Below are 19,117 nucleotides of genomic sequence, written 5' to 3'. Positions count from 1 at the left end.
TCAACACAAACTTTTCGCTAAGTTGGAAAAATGTGTTTTCAACGTGACTGAAGTTGAATTCTTGGGATTCATATTATCACCTAGCGGAGTGCGTATGGATTCAAAGAAGGTCGATGCAGTTCTCAAATGGCCATCACCATCCTCCGTGAAAGGTGTGCAAAGCATGTTAGGCTTCGCTAACTTTTACCGCAGGTTTATCCCCGAATTTTCTCGAATAGTCCAGCCCATCACTGCCTTGTTAAAGAAAACAAATGTTTTCAATGGTCTACCGAGGCGGAACAAGCTTTCCAGGATTTGAAGACTAAATTTATCTCTGCACCAATCTTAAAACACCCTCGCCCCGAACTCCCCTACATCGTGGAAACTGATGCTTCAAGCCTTGCCATGGGGGCAGTTCTATCACAAAAGGACCTGGTAACCAATCAGTTGCATCCCGTGGCATTTTGGTCGCGCAAATTCTCGCCTCCTGAAATCAATTACACGATTACTGACAAGGAACTTCTGGCTATCAAGTCTGCCTTTAAGGCTTGGCGGCATTATCTGCTGGGGGCCCGACACATCGTTACTGTGATTATGGATCACCGAAACCTGCAATATTTGAAAACCGCAAAAGCCCAATCCTCTAGACAACTCCGTTGGGCATTATTCTTTGCCGAGTTTGACTTCATAATTACCTATCGACCTGGTACAAAAAACGGTAAAGCTGATGCCCTTTCTCGGATGGGAGTGGAAGAACACTTGATCAACCCTAAACCTGTACCAATCATTCCCGAACAAAGAATTCTGGGTTTAATCGCCACACAATCCATAGAGGAAGTTAAGTATAAAGCCAGGCAACTTGTAACTCCAGCAGACATACAGAATTGGCATCTGCAGGGAAAGGACTTTGCAGTAAAGGACAACTTATTGTATTTCCAAGAACGATTATACCTGCCCAGCACAGATTTACAGAAAAAAGTAATCTCTTGTTATCACGATTCTTTAATAGAAGGACATCCCGGTATGGCCAAGACCTCAGAAAAGATCAAGCGCTACTTCTGGTGGCCGTCTTGGAAAAAAGATATCAGAGACTTCATAATGTCCTGTGGAGTATGCGCCCAAAACAAGAGTCAAAAGGAAAGACCAGCAGGCCTCTTACGCCCTATTGACATCCCACCTCGCCCTTGGCATACGCTTTCTATGGACTTCATCACCGATCTACCTCCATGCTCCGGATACAATACGATTCTAGTAATCGTGGACTTATTCTCCAAGATGGCGCATTTCATTCCGCTCAAAGGCTTGCCAACAGCAGCAACTCTGGCCCGAGAATTTCTCGAAAACATCGTCCGACTGCACGGTTTTCCTTCGGTTCTAATTTCGGATCGAGGTAGTCAATTTATTTCTCATTTTTGGCGAAGTTGCTGTCGGTCGGCTCAAATTGATGTGAGACTATCGACCAGTCACCACCCTCAGACCGACGGACAAACCGAGAGGACCAATCAAACTCTGGAACAGTATTTACGCTGGATGCTGCAACAAACTGAAAAAACTTGGAAAGACATCCTTTGGATAGCCGAATATGCCTACAATAACTCTGTCCATTCGGGAACTGGGAAAACCCCGTTTTTTCTTTTATACGGCAGTCACCCTGAACCTCCGAGTTGGATCCCCTCCAAGATCTTGAAACACCAGCAGTAGACTTCCTGCATTCTACAATCACCCAAGCCTTTAAGGAAGCTGTTTCTCACCTTCAAAGGGCTAAAGAACAATACAAGAAAGGAGCAGATCAACATCGGAAGGATGCCCCTCAATATCAAGTAGGGCATCAATCTGGTTATCCACCAAATATCTACCTCTAAAAGGGCCACGCACATTCAACCCAAGATACCTTGGTCCCTATTCCATCACTACCATAGTAAACCCAATAGCGGTCAAGTTGGACTTGCCCCCGCACATGAAGATACATCCGGTCTTCCATGTCTCTCGATTTAAACCCGTGCAACCTCAAACCCGACTAACTAAATCTCCAAAACCCATCCTAGTTGATGGAGAACTCGAGTTTGAGGTCAAAAGCATTCTGGACTCCAAGATCTCCAAATCTAAACTATTTTACCTAATTGACTGGAAAGACTACGGCCCCCAAGAGAGATCCTGGGAACCTGCTGAATATGTCCACGCTCCTCGCCTAATCAAAAGATTTCACCGAACATTTCCTGACAAGCCAAAACCCCCGGAGAAGCCCGGTTTGGGAGGGGCCGTGAGGGGGGTACTGTCATGATCTCTGCTTCCAAAAGGTCAGGGTTTTCCCAACTCCCTTGGAAGCAGATCCATAACCCAGGTTCCGAGTGCCAACCAGTCCCAATTGGGACCTTTTGGACCCAGTCCTGGCGCCAGTGGCACCAGGCTCATAAATATGCCCAGTCCCAGCGCTGGAAGCGCCGGGCTCATAATGCTTGGGGGGACTTACCTGCAGCAGACCATGCTGCTTACTTGCCTGCCAGTTGAGCCTCTGATCCTCTTCTGTTTGGAACTACTTTTCCTGTTGGGTGGGGCAGGAGCCACTCCCTAGATTCAGAACACTGGAACTCTTCTGGAAAGCAGGAACTCTTTTCTTACCTAGGCGTGGCTGTGGAAGGAGACACCTAAGCACCACAGGAGGCTATTTAAACCACACCCTATGGATGAATCTTGCTTTGCGTTATTCTGCATCCTCTGCAGCAGAACGCTCATCGTGTCTTCTGCATCTGATCCTGGGCCTAAGGAAAAAGGCTTACCATCCTGAATCCAGTCTTCAGCAACACCTATAAAGACAAGAAAGAACAGGTTAGCATTACGGTCTTCAGTGACAGCTCTTCACTTACCTGGTCCATCGGCTGTCACCAACGCCTCGCGCTGCATTCCGGCATCTGAAAGACAAAGGCTTATCTACTCTTTGTGCGCTCCGGAGGTCTTCACACTGCATTCCGGCATCTGAAAGACAAAAGCTTACCAACTCTTCGCACGCTCCGGAGGCCTTCGGCGCTGCATCCCGCATCTGAAAGACAAAACAAGGTGCGTTTAAAGACATTGGGGAACTTTAATACTCACGTGCCATTACTCCTTTCCACATCTAACCCAGTGGGTATTCCGGCACCCTGCAGCCGCTCCGAACTTGTACCTGCAAAATAAAAAGACAGTTAGAGCGCATCGTGAAGCAGGCAACAAGCGCTTACTTACGTGCTTCCAGGCGCTTCTATTCATCACACGGGCTCCATCTTCAACTCACTTCAGCCCGTCATCCGCCATCGCCGGAACCCTGCAAAACAAGAAACATCATTACTAAAGACTTTAAAGACATTAGAATTACTCGAAACTTACCGTTCGTGCAGTAAACGACGGACAGCAGTCCTCTGAAGTCAAGAGGCCTGCTCCCCTTATCCAGTGAAGAAACTGGTTACAGCACCCTGCCCCGAGGCAGATGGAGAGCACGGCGTTCACTTACCTAAGGTGAGAGCGTTAACCTTTGGGGTTCTACAGGAGAAGAGAAAGGGAAGAAGAGAGAGACATTCAATAACCCAGTTCCTTAATCCCATATTTTCTATCTGCAGACATCTTACCCTTCGAGTCAGACATACAGTGCACAGAGGTCCAGCCCAAAGAGCCAGCCGTGTGTTACACATCACCTTTGAAGATACGGTATACGCCCAGTCAAGACCGGCGCCTCTACGGGAATCAGGTGAGCGTTACAGAGAGATCCTGATATAGCTGGATTTCCGTCCCATTATAAGTAATCATACTTTGTTCTAAATATCTGTTCCTTTTGTTGATATGAAGTACAGCAGCCAAAACATCATGTGGGCAGGCGCCGGGATCGCTCATTTTCGGACCAGTTCAATGTATTCGGTCTATAGAATTCAGGGGTTTCTCCTCACCTGGGAGCAAATCTGCGAAGATCTGGGATACCACTTCTCTTCGCTGCAAGTCCAGAACCATTTCCGTTAGGTTTCTCACTCTGATGTTAGAACGACAGGACCTATTCTCATGGATCTTCATATTGAAGTTCAATTTTTCGCGTCTCCATAGTGTAGCTCCTGCCTTTCAGATAATTCAGAGGTTTTTGCCAGAGTTCACTTGTCGCATACCGCTCCCATTAGCTATGGAGGAGGAGAGAGGCTCAAACAGGTGCTCAAGCTGTGACGGCCATCTTGGGATCCTGTGTGAAGACTTTTGAGGAGCAACAAGAGGATATTAGGAAAAGTGTTGGATATTTTGGAGGAAAGGGGATGACCTTAAGGAGGGAAAAGTGTGTCTTCGAATATTTGGGGCATGGGATAACGGCAGATGGAGTAAAGCATGAGAAGAAGATGGTTAATTGTATCAGTAAGGTGGAATCCTCGCAAACGAAAGGGGAATAGAAGTCATTTCTGGGATTGATCGATTTTTACCAAAAATATGTAATTCTGCTGATAAATTGGGTCGAATAATGAAGCTGTTGAGCAGGGGGGAAGATTTTGTATGGAATGGTAAATGTGAAGAATTCCAAACAATAAAGAGGGAGATTGAAAAGGCAAAGGTTCTAGAGCAGTTTCTGGCACAGGTAGTATGGGAAGGTGAAGAATTGCGTGGCCCTGAAAAATGTTACTTGGTATTAGAGAAGGAAGCCCTGGCTTGTCATTAGGCAGTGGAGTAATTTCTGAACTTTGTGTGTGGGCAGAATGTGTATTGCGGATGGATCATAGCCCGTTAAAGGCAATATTTGAAACAAAGATTTTGGATAAAGTGTCCAGGTGGGTTGTCAGTTAGGCTGCGAGAATGCAGAGTCATGAAGTAATTCCAGGATGAGAACATATTCTGGCAGGGGAAGGAGAGTGAATATTGGAAATGATCTATGTGGCGCATGATGGCGTTGCTGTCATGATGCCTACACCCGGGTATCAGGGCCTAGCCCATCAGCCCCGGAAGCAGGCATCCAGACATTTATTAAAACCTCAGCAGCCCGGGCTAGGGGCTTTCTGGGTTCAGTCCTGGTGCCTTAGGCGCCAGGCTCATAGTCATTACTTACCTCAGGCAGACCATGCTGCAATTGAATCCAGGCCAACGTGAAGCCTGGAGGGAACTATTTTACTACAGGGACTATTGTTTACTCGGGTGTGGTTCTAGGAACTTCTTACCTGGGACTACTTTCTGAGGCTATTTAAACCACGCCCGATCAGTAACACACGCTTCGCGTTATTCTGCATTTCAGCAGCATAACGCTCACCGTGCCTGCAGCATCCTGTCATCTGCCACGCCCTCCTCGAACCTGGAAAATCATCCTAGAAGAAAGGAAGATAAGAACAAGAACTTACCTTCTAATCTTCATCTGTTTCCGAACTCGCCGCACTTACGAACTGGGGAAAAAGACTTCAGAAATAAAAGCATTGCATCGCTAGCAGTAGAGCCCCGCCATACTTACCAGTCTTCATCTCCATGGTCCAGCTCTGCTGCCATCATTTCGTCGCTGCATCTGTGGCACCTGGGAGAGACAAAGGATAACAAGGTGAGCCGGGTGCCAACAAAGACAATCAAAAATAACCATATTATACTCACCAGAGTTACCGCCCTAGTCATCTTTCATCGGCATTCAACATCGTTAACGTCGCACCTGTGGGAGGAAAGGACACTTGTTAAAGACATTTTATTTACTTTTACCGGACAACGCTGGGTAATACAGACTCTTACCTGCGCGCAACCTGCAGCACTTCAGGAGAACTCCTCTCGGTTCAAGCTGCAAGACAAAAGGGGGAAAACGAGTGAATAACAGACAATTGAACTCTATAGACATTATACTTACGGCTCCTTGCCACTTACCACGGAGTCCAACACGTCTGGAACTAGCCCAAAATCTTGGAACCAGTGAAGCAACTGGAATTCTACACCCCCTGCGTTCGGTGCAGGATGGAGAGCTCATCATTACAAACAATAAGGTGAGTCAGCAAAAGGGAATATCAGAGGTGCTTAGAGGGAACAAATTAAGCGGGTGTTTCCTCGCATCCACTGGGTGGCTAATTCCCTTCTCCTGCTTTTAGGCAACTCCTTTTATGAATCAAGCAAACGAAGCTAGGACCGCCGGTCCAGTCAGCCGTCTCAGCACTACGAATAACGCTGGTGGAAACCGTAGCAGTCCAGTTCCGATCAACGCCCCTGTGGGAACCAGGTGAGCGTAACAGAAGGCGAAGCCTATCTATAAATCCCCTCCCGGGCGTAATGGAATCCTCAGAAACTGACCAACTAGCCCAATTGTAAGGGGAACTTAGGGCAGAAGTGCACTCCGCGCACCAAGAAACTAATGCCCTCAGGAGAGAACTGATTATGTCAAAGGAGCGCACTGATGATCTTGCTAGACAACTGCTGCAAAACCAAGCTGGGCAAACACCACTACCTGGACTCGGGGGGAATCCAACTCCTGTTTCATCGAATAATCCTGTGCAAGTGGTTCTACCAGGGAGCATTCCTTTAGCTCCACCCAAACGTTTTGCTGGGGACCCGAAAAGGTTTGCCGTGTTCATGAACCAATGCCGCTTGCACTTTCTATGCAGACCTGGAGCTTTCCCAAACGACCAAGCCGAAGTAGCCTTTGTACAATAATACCTTAGTGGCAGCACAGCAGATTGGTTGATTCCACTTGTCAACCAGGATGACCATCTTCTTCGGGATTTTCAGGGTTTTCAATTGAGCATGGAAAAACTATTCGCCAGACATTCACAAGGACAGGCCCTGGATAACAAACTTTTATCCCTACGACAAGGTAATCAGGATCTGCTAACCTATATCGCAGCCTTCAATAGGTTGGTGGTAGAAACTGGATGGCCAGAGGAAAAAGGAGTTACATTATTTCATCGTGGACTTCGGGGTGAACTCAAAGATGTTTTGGCCCAAGTTGTGAACCCACCTCAGGATTGCACAGAATACATAGACTTAATGGTCCAGTTAGACCACCGACTTCAGAATAGAAAGGCTGATCGAGCATCGGGTATTGGTTAAACCCAATGTTACCCCCAAAGGAACAGATGCATCGGAACCTATGCAGATCTGGGGGGGGTTAAGGGACACCTAACTCAAAAGGAAAGAGAAAGGAGATGGCAAATGCAATTATGTCTGTACTGTGGGGCCTCAGGACATTTTCTACGGGATTGCCCTATAAAACCATCCAAGAAAGTAGTCGGTGTTGCTGTTAGAAATCAAACAGAACCTGATTCGGGAAATGACCACGCCCGACAAGCGTAGAGGTCAGCTTGCCGAGCTTGAAGAAGGACACTCAGACCTCGCACCTAATCATACCAATGGTTCTTATTGACCCAAGGCAGCCATCACGTATGCACGCAGTAAGGGCATACGTTGATAGCGGGGTCGTAGGAAACTATATGGACCACAAATTGGCTTCTAGGATAAATCTACCTCTCTGCAAAAAGACCACTTCGCATGTCATCACCACAGTCGACGGAACTGAAATTGCCTCTGGGCCTGTAACTCATTCCACTATAGGGATAACATTGTTGGGTCAGGATGGGCATCGAGAGACTATTGTGTTTGACTTAATCAAAGCTCCGCAGTTCCAAATAATACTGGGGATACCTTGGTTGGAAACACATAAACGTTGTATTGATTGGCGAGAGAAGAGAATAACCTTCCCGGATTGTGCGCACACCTGTAACCTGAAAAAAACCTTGGACAAAGGCCTGGCCACAGTCACTAATTCAGTTGTGCAGTTACCTCGGGAATACCAAGAATTCCAGGACGTTTTCCAAAAAGAAAAGAGGCAAACACCTTACCGCCACGCAGATCATATGATTGTCAAATCGACCTCAAACCCGGTGCACAACCTCCATGCAGCAGGATCTACGCCCTTACGGAACCCGAAAACCTACACCTACGACAATATTTGGATCAATACCTTGCTAATGGCTTCATTCGTCCATCCAAGTCCCCTGCATCCTCATCATTATTCTTCATACCTAAAAAGGAAGGTGACCTCAGAACGTGTATAGACTACCGTGCATTAAATCAGAATACGGTGAAGAACCGATATCCATTGCCTCTGATCCCCGAATTACTAGACCAAGTAAAGGATGCTTGCATCTACACTAAGCTAGATATCCGAGGGGCATATCATCTAGTACGTGTAAAGAAAGGCGACGAATGGAAGACTGCCTTTCGTACCAAGTACGGATTGTTCGAATATCAGGTGATACCCTTCGGGTTGTGCAATGCACCAGCATCCTTCCAGTATTTTATGAACGATGTCCTTTGTGAACTCATTGACGTCTGTGTTGTCATATACATCGACGATATTCTAGTGTACTCGTCCTCAGAATCAAATCAAAACGTTTGTGCAGTCCTTGAGAAACTACGTCAGCACAAGTTAAATGCAAAATTGGAAAAATGTGTTTTTCATGCTACAGAATTTGAATTCCTTGGATTTATCCTGACTCCAAAAGGAGTCCGAATGGACTCCCGAAAGGTGGATGCAATTCTCAAATGGCCATAACCCAGTTCAGTTAAAGGCGTACAAAGCATGCTTGGATTTGCTAATTTCTACCGAAGATTTATTCCTGACTTCTCACATGTGGTACACCCCATCACAGCACTTTTACGAAAAAACAAACGCTTCTTGTGGACTGATGAGGCTGAAAAGGCCTTCCAAGAGCTGAAATTGAAATTCACGTCGGCATCTGTCTTGAAGCATCCACGCCCAAGCTCCCATACGTAGTCGAAACCGATGCATATAGTTTACCCATGGGAGCTGTCCTGTCCCAGAAGGATCCTGAAACCGGTCAACTTCATCCAGTAGCATTTTGGTCCAGAAAGTTCTGGGCCCCTGAGTTAAACTATGCGCTTACCGATAAAGAGTTGTTAGCCATCAAATCCACCATCAAGGCTTGGCGGCATTATCTTCTCGCTGCCAGGCACACCATTACTGTAATCACCGATCACAGGAACCAGCAGTATTTAAAAATAGCCAATGCCCAATCATCGCGTCAACTTCGATGGGCATTAAGAATGGTAAGGCAGATGCCTTATCCCGAATAGGGATGGGAGAAGCATAATCGAACCCAGAACCGGTGCCTATAATAATTCCAGAACAAAGAATCCTTGACATAACCACTCTCCAGACTTTAGAAGATATTTATTTAAAAATCCAACAACTTTTCGATTCAGCAGCCCTGCAGGATTGGGTGAAAAAGGGCCAAGATTATTCAGTCATCAATGACACCTTACTATCAAGGGCGTCTATTTCTACCACACAAGGAACTACAAGAACTAGTCATCTCCAATTACCATGATGCTCTGATGGAAGGACACCCAGGTATTGCAAAGACTAAAGCTAAAATTAAAAGACAATTCTGGTGGCCCACCTGGCGAAAAGACAAAAAATCCTTTGTGCTGTCTTGTGGTATCTGCGCCCAAAACAAAAGTCAGAAGAAAAAAACAGCTGGTCTTTTACAACCTTTGGATATTCCACCCACACCCTGGCACACTTTGTCTTTAGACTTTATTACAGATCTACCTCCGTGTAATGGGTTTAACACCATTCTAGTTACTGTTGATCTTTTTTCCAAGATGTCCCACTTTATTCCTTTAAAGGGATTACCTTCCGCTTCAATTTTGGCCAAGGAATTTCTCAAACATTGTTCGAATACATGGATGATTTCCTTCTGTATTGGTCTCTGACCAAGGTAGTCAATTCATCTGGCAATTTTGGAAGAAATGTTGTCAATTGGCGCAAATCGACGTGAGGTTATCTACCAGTCACCATTCCCAGACCGATGGTCAGACGGAGAGGACCAACCAGACTCTTGAACAATACATACGTTGCATGCTACACCAGACCGAAAGCAATTGGAAGGATATTTTCTGGATTACTGAATACGCATACAATAACGCAGTACATTCAGGAACCGGACAAAGCCCCTTTTATACCATATATGGACATCATCCTCGAACCTCAGAACTCGATTCAGTGACCCATCTGCACTCTACTATTACACAAGCCATTAAGGAGGCAACTGAACATTTGAAACAAGCAAAAGAGAAATACAAGAAAAATGCTGATCAACATAGAAGTGACGCTCCTCAATACCAGATTGGAGATCAAGTTTGGTTGGCTTCAAAATACATACCCCTAAAGGGAACTCGAACTTTTAATCCTAGATATTTGGGACCTTACACCATTAAAGCCATTATCAATCCGGTGGCCGTCAAATTAGAATTACCCTCTAATATGCGGATCCATCCTGTCTTTCATGTTTCACTTCTAAAACCAGTTCAACCCGGAACAAGATTAATCAAACCACCTGACCCCATCCTGAACGATGGAGAACCTGAATTTGAGGTAAAAAATATCGTAGACTCTAAGATGGTTAAATCAAAACTTTTTTATTTATCGATTGGAAGGGTTACGGACCACAAGAAAGGTCATGTGAGCCCAGTGACCACGTTCATGCACCTCGGTTGGTGAAGAAATTCCATCGGAACTTCCCAGACAAACCAGGGCCCAGGGGAAGAACAACCTTAGGAGCGGCCTTGGGGGGGAGTGCTGTCATGATGCCTACCCCCGGGTATCAGGACCTAGCCCATCAGCCCTGGAAGCAGGCATCCAGACGTTTATTAAAACCTCAGCAGACCGGGCGAGGGGCTATCTGGGTTTAGGCGCCAGGCTCATAATAGAAATCAGTCCATACTCATTACTTACCTCAGGCAGACCATACTGCAATTGAATCCAGGCCAACGTGAAGCCTGGAGGGAACTATTTTAGTACAGGGACTATTTTTTACTCGGATGTGGTTCTAGGAACTTCTTACCTGGGACTACTTTCTGAGGCTATTTAAACCACGCCCGACCAGCAACACACGCTTCGCGTTATTCTGCATTTCAGCAGCGTAACGCTCAACGTGCCTGCAGCATCCTGTCTTCTGCCACGCCCGCTTCGAACCTGGACATCATCCAAGAAGAAAGGAAGATAAGAACAAGAACTTACCTTCTAATCTTCATCTGTTCCCGAACTCGCCGCACTTACGAACTGGGGAAAAAGACTTGAGAAATAAAAGCATTGCATTGCTAGCAGTAGCGCCCCGCCATACTTACCAGTCTTCATCTCCACGGTCCAGCGCTGCTGCCATCATTTCGTTGCTGCATCCGTGGCACCTGGGAGAGACAAAGGATAACAAGGTAAGCCGGGTGCCAACAAAGACAATAAAAAATCACCAGAGTTACCGCCCTAGTCATCTTTCATCGGCATTCAACATCTTTAACGCCGCACCTGTGGGAGGAAAAGACACTTGTTAAAGACATTTTATTTACTTTTACTGGACAGCGCTGGGTAATACAGACTCTTACCTGCGCATAACCTGCAGTACTTCAGGAGAACTCCTCTCGGTTCAAGCTGCAAGACAAAAAGGGGAAAACAAGTGAATAACAGACAATTGAACTCTATAGACATTATACTTATGGCTCCTTGCCACTTACCACGGAGTCCAACACGTCTGGAACTCGCCCAAAATCTTCGAACCAGTGAAGCAACTGGAATTCTACGCTCCCCTGCGTTTGGTGCAGGATGGAGAGCTCATCATTACAAACAATAAGGTGAGGCGGCAAAAGGGAGGTGGACAAATTAAGCAGGTGTTTCCTCGCATCCACTGGGTGGCTAATTCCCTTCTCCTGCTTTTAGGAAACTCCTTTAATGAATCAAGCAAACGAAGCTAGGAGGGCCGGTCCAGTCAGCCGTCTCAGCACTACGAATAACGCTGGTGGAGACCGTAGCAGTCCAGTTCCGATCGACGCCCCGTGGGAACCAGGTGAGCGTAACAGTTATTGGCCACGCAGGATGGAAGGCTGCGAGGAGGGAAAATAGTTATATTCCTTGCTGTTCAGTGATTTGAGTCGAAAGCTCAGAAAAGTGGAGATTAAAGGGTGAGGAGGTAGCATATTCGGAGGTGAGAGAAGAATTAAGTGTGAAAGGAGGGTTATTGTACCGGTCGAAAGGATTGTGGTTCCCACAACGCTGATGGAGAAGTTGATGGATATGGCTCATGTTGGGCACATAAGCGTGACAAGAACCAAGGCTTTGTTGAGAGAGGATTACTGGTGGCCTGGTTTTGATAAAGTGATAGAGAGAAGGCTGGAAAATGGTGGTGATATTGTGAAGGCAGGTAAGGGTGTGAAGACCTGTGCTCCACCTTTGATCAGGCTGGAGGTACCAAAAGAATTGTGGATGAGTTAACCATGGATGTGTTGGGTCCTGTTGATGTTGAAGGGAGTAATGGGAAGTTTATTGAGGTGATGGTGGATTTGTTGTCAAGGTGAGTGGAGTTTAAAATTGTGAGGGAAGCAAATGCTGTAGTACTGACAGAATTCTTGGATGAGATTTGTGAAGGATACCCGGGAAGTGTCTGACCGATAATAAGGGTCAATTCGTGGGATAGGTGTTTGGGGAATATTTGAGAAAGTGTGGGATACTACACAAAAGGATGTCTCTTTACTATCCGGAATGTATTGGTGCTGTTGAGAGAGTTAACAGGAGCATCATGGATGTGATAAGGATGCCCGGTCTGTGTTGTACGAACAGAAGAAAGCCGGTGAGGGAACGGAAGTGTGTTCTCAGATTGTCATGCACTCGGTGGCAGGAGTGAGTCTATTTGAGATGATGAGAGGAAGGAAAGGGAACACAAGGATTTCACCTTTGTGGTTGGGAAGGGCAAAAGGGTCTGGTTATGTGGCGGAGGATGTGAGAACGGGGGAGGCAGGAAGGAAGGCGGCAGGAGGAATGGTTGATGCATGTAAATTAAAGGAGAAGGTCTAGGGGCAGCAAGATATGTGGTGGAGATTGGGTGAGGATAAAGAAGGGTGTTGTGAGGAGGAAGGGAGACATGTTATATAGCAAACTGGTTCAGGTTGCGAAAGTGATGAGAGGGGCTGCGAATATTACAGGTGTACAAGTGTGGAATTTAGGAAAAGTTGCAGAAATGAGAAGATGTAGGTATGCGAGGGATGATGAGGGAGGAAGGAACGGAAATGTGCTATATATCGGGCTGGGTGTGTTTGTGAGCGATCGGGAGTTGGTGGAATGTGGAGTGGTGGCAATGGAATATGGTAGGTTCTATGGCTCTTCTGTTATACTGATGGGTTCTAAAGAATTCAATTGGAGCTTTGGGACGGTGGAGTCTGGATGATGTGGGCTGCTACGATTCAGTTTTGTCGATAAAAGGTATTCGTACTGGTATCACAAGTATGACACTGACACAATATGTACAATTTGTAAAACCTTTATTGAAGTTTCTGGGGTTGGAAAAACTCCTACTCTGCCATATAACTAATATGGGAGTAGTCTCGACCCTCAAACAATAAACAAAACAGTCTAGTATAGTCTGTGAAATCAAAATGGCCTATGCAAACAAAAACCGAATGCCTTCCCTATCTCTTGTACAAAAAGTGTATAAAGAAAAAATGTATGCAAAGGAAAAATCAGTGTTCAAAATAATAAATGTGGCTCAATCAGCTCTCCTCGCCACGTTAGAACACATAGGGCCTCATTACAAGTCAGGCGGTGGACCATGGTGCTATTAGCACCATGGTCCATGCCGGATTCCGGCAAGGTGGATGGCGGAATTACCACCCCCATCACAAGGTTGGCAGGGGCGGTAATTCCCCATTCACCATTTGCCCTTCCCCATTCCCATTTTGCCCCATAGGGCATAATGGGAGTGGGGAAGGCGCTAATTACGGCGCCGTAATTAGCTCCAAAGTCTATTTGCGGGTTGGATTTTTAACGCCTGCTAAAATCAGGCATTAAACACCAACCCCGCAAAGGGACACTTGTAATCAGGCGTTAAGGGTTTAACGACGCCGACGCTCTTTACGGCGCTGTTAACCCCTTAACGCCTGACTTGTAATGAGTGCCATAGAGTAAGGCGGTCCCTGTAGGCAGGATGACACACTCTGGCTCGGGTTTTCAACACAGTAAACAGTTCCAAAACATTGATCGAGGCCCGCCTGGCCTTCCACGTTTAAGTCTCTTTCCACTTCCAAATAATGTTTCAACAAAAAGTTCACATTGGTCTCCTTCCCTCGGACTCAGAGGTCCCCCTCTGTCGGGCTCAGACCTCTTTCGGATGTCGAAGACTTTTGAATGTGCGTGGCTTTCTTTACAGACCTCCGAAGGACCGCTTTGACTATAAGGTCAAGGTTCAACTTTCACTCTACCCTTCTCTAGGAGTTCATTTTGCTTACTTCACTTTTGCAGTTCATTCGCTTTATCGTTCCAAACACAATGTACCTTTCACAGAGACATTCGAGTGGGCTTCTTCTTTTCGCAGGACCACTCCGTTACTCAGTAGTGCTGATTTCACAGCTGTCCTTATTTCAAAGTTCAATCACAGGTCTGCTTTCTTTGCGTCTCACCCACACACCTGCAGCTTCCACTTGCGATATAATATTGCCACTTCAAACTTTCTTTAACTCACACCAGTCTCTCAGGTTGCTTGCCAACTCACCGTTGTGTGCGTTTATTTCTTGGATTTACAATTTCCCATTCACGTGTCAAGGTTAGTACCACAGGCTTGGCCTTGCCTCCCCAACTCTGCTATTCACCCAGGAGGGTCGCTTGCGTCCTTGAAACACAATGCAGCCTTCTGATGTGGGATCTGGCCTTCAATTGGGAATTCTTGTTTTTTTTTACCCGCTGCTCTCGCCCCTTTGTCTGTCCCTCTCCTCCAGTAGGTTTGTCTTCGCCCCGGAAGTTCTGCTCGTACTTGTGTTCCGCCTTGCTCAGTTTTTCTCAAATTGTCTTTGGACTTCAAGTCCCAGAATGCACTATGATTTTGTTCCCCCTTTGCTAGCTCCCCTTTTGGCACTCTGGCAGTTTTAGGAGCTGCAAGAGCACAAGGGGATGTTCAGTTGGGGTCAGGGTCCATAGGGTTGTTGAGAAGTGGGTGTTCGAGGAAGGAGGGGTTAAACTTAAGTTGGGATTTAGGGATGATTTTGGTTTTCCTCTCGTTTGTCACAGTACCTACTTCAATGCATCCTTCATCAAAAATCAGAAAGAGAGTTGCCAGTGAGTGTGAGTTAAGGTTTTTTTACTGGTTCATAGAAAATGGGTTATTGTGGGTATCGTGCATAGACAGCTGCACTGGATACAACAATACATGTGTACCCTAAATGTCAGAAGATGTCATGTCTGGAACAATTACTTGTGTTAAATTAATTTTACTGTAATCTTGTTTTCTTTTGAAAAATAAATTTCATATTTACAATATGTTCAGAAAACATCCTTTAGTTGGATGCCGTTATTCTGGAGTCAAAATTATGAACAAAAACTGAGGCAAACATGGAAAATATAATTGTTAAAGGCGGATACGTGTTTTACTTAACTGGAGCTTCAAAGTCATTTATACATCTAAGTAGTACTTTCCAATTTACATTAAATATTCCCATTACAAAATGATGAAATTGTTGTTTAAGAAAAACAAAAAAATGAAGGAAATGTAATAATGAGAGAGAAATAAACATAAATTAAAGAATTGGTTAATGCATTTGCGAACTGCAGTTACAATTAGTACGCCATTATATTATATTGAGTTGAGGAAGAGGCCAATTTTATATGCTGAAAGTTAGACTAAGAGTTGGGATAAACATTTAAACTTTGACAATTCTCTCTGAGAATTTTAAATCCAAAGTTGTAATAGTCAACTACTAAATATTCTACAGAACCAAATTAAAACTTGATGATCAATATTGAAACAAAATGAAGTGATTTTGCTTTTGAAGTACATTTATAAAGATATGAATTAATTTGAATTACAACACCAATCTAAAACATAGATAAATAGTTTTCTGTGCACTCAATGTATATCATTAAAACAATCGTTTGGTATACCTGCATATCTGACTAGGATTTCATTGCCTATTATATTCCAAAATTGTGACTGTTCCTTTAGCAATTATGAAAGAATTTCATTCAACTTGACAATAGACCATACATATTTCCACTCTATTTAATACGTTTCATTTCCATTGAATCTCTCAGATTACATATACCGTGGTCAAGAAATTAATGGGAGTAGAAAAATTCCTATGCAGCCCAGACACAAGATGTAAAACATGCACCACTCAAGGCCTGCAAATATTCGAAATGATCAGCGTAGAGTGGGTAAATATATCTGGGAGAAGAAATATTGGAGAGATTTTGACACCACATGCCAATTCTTAACATTGTGTATATCACATCCATCCTCAATTTAAATACAAATCATTATTTGCAATATTTAGCAGTTGACTATTACAACTTCGGATGTAAAATTCTCAGACAGAATTGTCAAATTTTCAATGTCTTTGCCAAATCTTAGTCTAGTCTAACTTTCAGCATATACATTTGTCTCTTCCTCAACTTAATTCAACGTAATGGTATAATAACTAGAGATTCTTTCACTGTTTATTTTTGATAATGCGATATACTAATGTTACAAATGCATTAACCAATCTTTTAATTCATGCCTTTTCTCTTTTATAATTAAAATTCCCAAACGATTTCTGTTTTTCGTATTTATTTTTCTAAACAAACAATTTTTTCATTTGCAAAATCCATGTAAAATGTGTATCAATAATATTTAATGTACATTGAAAAGTACAATTCACAAGCATGAATGGCTCTCCGAAAGCTCAAGTGAAGTGAAACGTGTCGGATTTTAACTATATTTTGCCTCTTAACCCCACTTTTTTTATTAATAAATTTGATTCCAGAAAAAAGGCATCAAACAAAAGGATGTTTTGTTAACCCTATTATTTTCTTTTTATTTTACTGTTAAAGGCCTCATTCCAATTAACCTGAGATTGGAGAAATGTTTCATGGAAAGTCTGTGCCATATGTCCCTAAAGGCCAAGGTTCCTAGAACAGCAGCTGCTAGTACAATGTGGTCTAAAATCCACTGTCCTTCTGTCAATAGCCCCAGAGCTTCCTGCTTTCTTTCTGGGAGGATAAACCTGTGTAGACCTGAAATAAAATCTGACAGCGAGTTGTGATACCTGACGAGTTGTGATACCTGACCAGGGAATCTGTGCTACTGATAGCCCTATTGGGCAAATGACTACAGGCGTAGAGTTTTTACCAAGTGAAACCATCCTCTTACTGTCTCTGTGCGGGGGTCAGGAAGATACGCTTACAGAAAAAGCATATATTTGCTTTGCTGTTGCAACACACTGGTAATGTACAAGTGGATGAACATAAAGGATCTTGTGCAGGTGCCTTATACTTTCCCTTTTGAGGTAATGGGCAAATCCTGATAGATCCTGGAGTTGAAAACACATATATTGTCAGTTCCAGAAAACCAGCCACTACATGCAATGATCTCTATGTGCAAAGAGTGCAAAGAGTTTTTGGGGAATCAAAAATACTTTTGAGGGTTCATAACCACTACAGAATTCTTAAGATTTTTCTCAACGAAACACACTACGTCATCTGAAGAATACTGTTTTGGTGGCCTACATCCCTCAATGGGGCAGGAAAGTGGTTGAATATTCTCCCACTCCGAGTCAGAAGAGTCAAGACCTAGTGTTATGAGTACCAAAGTGGCTAAAGAGTTTCTGGGCTGTTCTGGAGCAGGTATCTGGTATTAGCTATATTTTTTTCTGTGGGGTGCCACTGGCACACCTATGGAGGAAATTGTAGAAAAATCCTCCAAAGCTAAGCTTGCAATGTGTCCTGGAATTTAAGATTGTTGTTGCAGAAGCAGGTGAAGCTTTGACTGGGGCGCTCGGTAGTGAGATGTCAATAAACATGGACAGACTTCTCATAGGCAAAAATTATCTTGATGCTGAAGCATTTGATGTCAAAATAGTAATTGACAGCAAGACTCAGCTTGACATCCAGAGCGTTTTCTGTGTTAAGCGTCTTCATGCCAAACAGGACCTTGACAAGGAACAGCTTCTGCAACCCCCTAAAGTAAAGCCAAAATGGGCTCTGAGGGGGATACAGCAGACACAGATGGTAGTGGTAAGACATCACTCCTTCATTTTTTAGGTTACTTGGTTGATCTTTTACCTGCCTTTCTTTTGGTAGATCTTTAAGGGTAGTGCAGGAGGCACTTCCAATGTAAGAGGCCTGCCTGGTTGTACGTCCTGTGTCCCTGTGTCGCCCATTTTAACTCATATCAGCCTTGCTTCCCTTTCCGAGAATTCGGTTTAGCACTACAGTGATGCCAGCTGCCATCCATGTCATGGTTATAAGAGCGACAGGATAAACACTTAGGGACTGATTCACAAAGAAGTTATAATGCGTAAATTCTACTTGATTTACTCTTCCCATCTAGATGTAAGTCAGAGTTACTCTTAGGAACTTATTTGTGAATAAATTAGTCTCTCTCAAGGAGTAGTCAAGAGGAACCCATAATTACTGCTGGTATCTTCTTGGTGAAGAAGCTATCCAGAGTGCCCGTTCCACTTCCCCACAGTACAAACACACCCGGCACAGTTCTTGAACAGGGAATCCATCAGATCTTATAGAAAATGGAAACAAATTGTGCAAATATTTCTCTACGCCTGGGGACCACTCCAGTGGTGATAGTGCACGGTACAAATGTCGTTTAACATTAACATTAACAAGGAGTGAAAAGAAACTGTTAATAGAAAAATAACTCTTTCGGACAAAAAGAGTATGGAGAAAATAATGACACTAGGGTAAGGGGTAAATAGAACTTATGGTCACAGCTATTTGCAGTACATCATGGATAGCTGGCCGAATATCAGCCATGAAGTAGAGGTGTACAGTTATTGCAGAGCTATGTTTATTGGAAAGCAAAATACATATTCAACAGTCTTTTATTTGTTCTTTTTCTTTTCTGAATGATGTAACATTTTTAAATGTATTCAGCAACCCTGATTCTCCATAAATACCCTAATATTTGAATTATAATGAAAATGCCATGAATTGGGAATCCACATTTAATGCAGATGTTAGTTGAGGAGTAGGTTCTTCCCAGCAAACACTGTAAAATGAATTGGTTCTTGGTGTTTGCTACATCCTTCTTGACCTATAAGGCCAACATATTACCACACCCCCTTGAAAACGTACATGGTCAAAAATGCCAGTAGACCAAATGGCTGGTCTCAGATCAATGCGATAATAACA

The 19,117-nt window shown here is 44.1% G+C and overlaps 1 protein-coding gene across 2 annotated transcripts in view; it reads right to left on the bottom strand.

Annotated features, from left to right (window-relative positions):
- Positions 1 to 19,117, bottom strand: part of LOC138447740 (complement C3-like) — a 2,843,165-nt gene that overhangs the window by 1,232,632 nt on the left and 1,591,416 nt on the right. The gene's annotated exons all lie outside the window — the stretch shown is intronic.

This window comes from Ambystoma mexicanum, chromosome 3q (assembly GCF_040938575.1).
Source record: "Ambystoma mexicanum isolate Mex_15411 chromosome 3q, UKY_AmexF1_1, whole genome shotgun sequence".
Classification (NCBI taxonomy): Eukaryota; Metazoa; Chordata; class Amphibia; order Caudata; family Ambystomatidae; genus Ambystoma; species Ambystoma mexicanum.
This window is presented reverse-complemented; position numbering and strand designations above follow the sequence as displayed.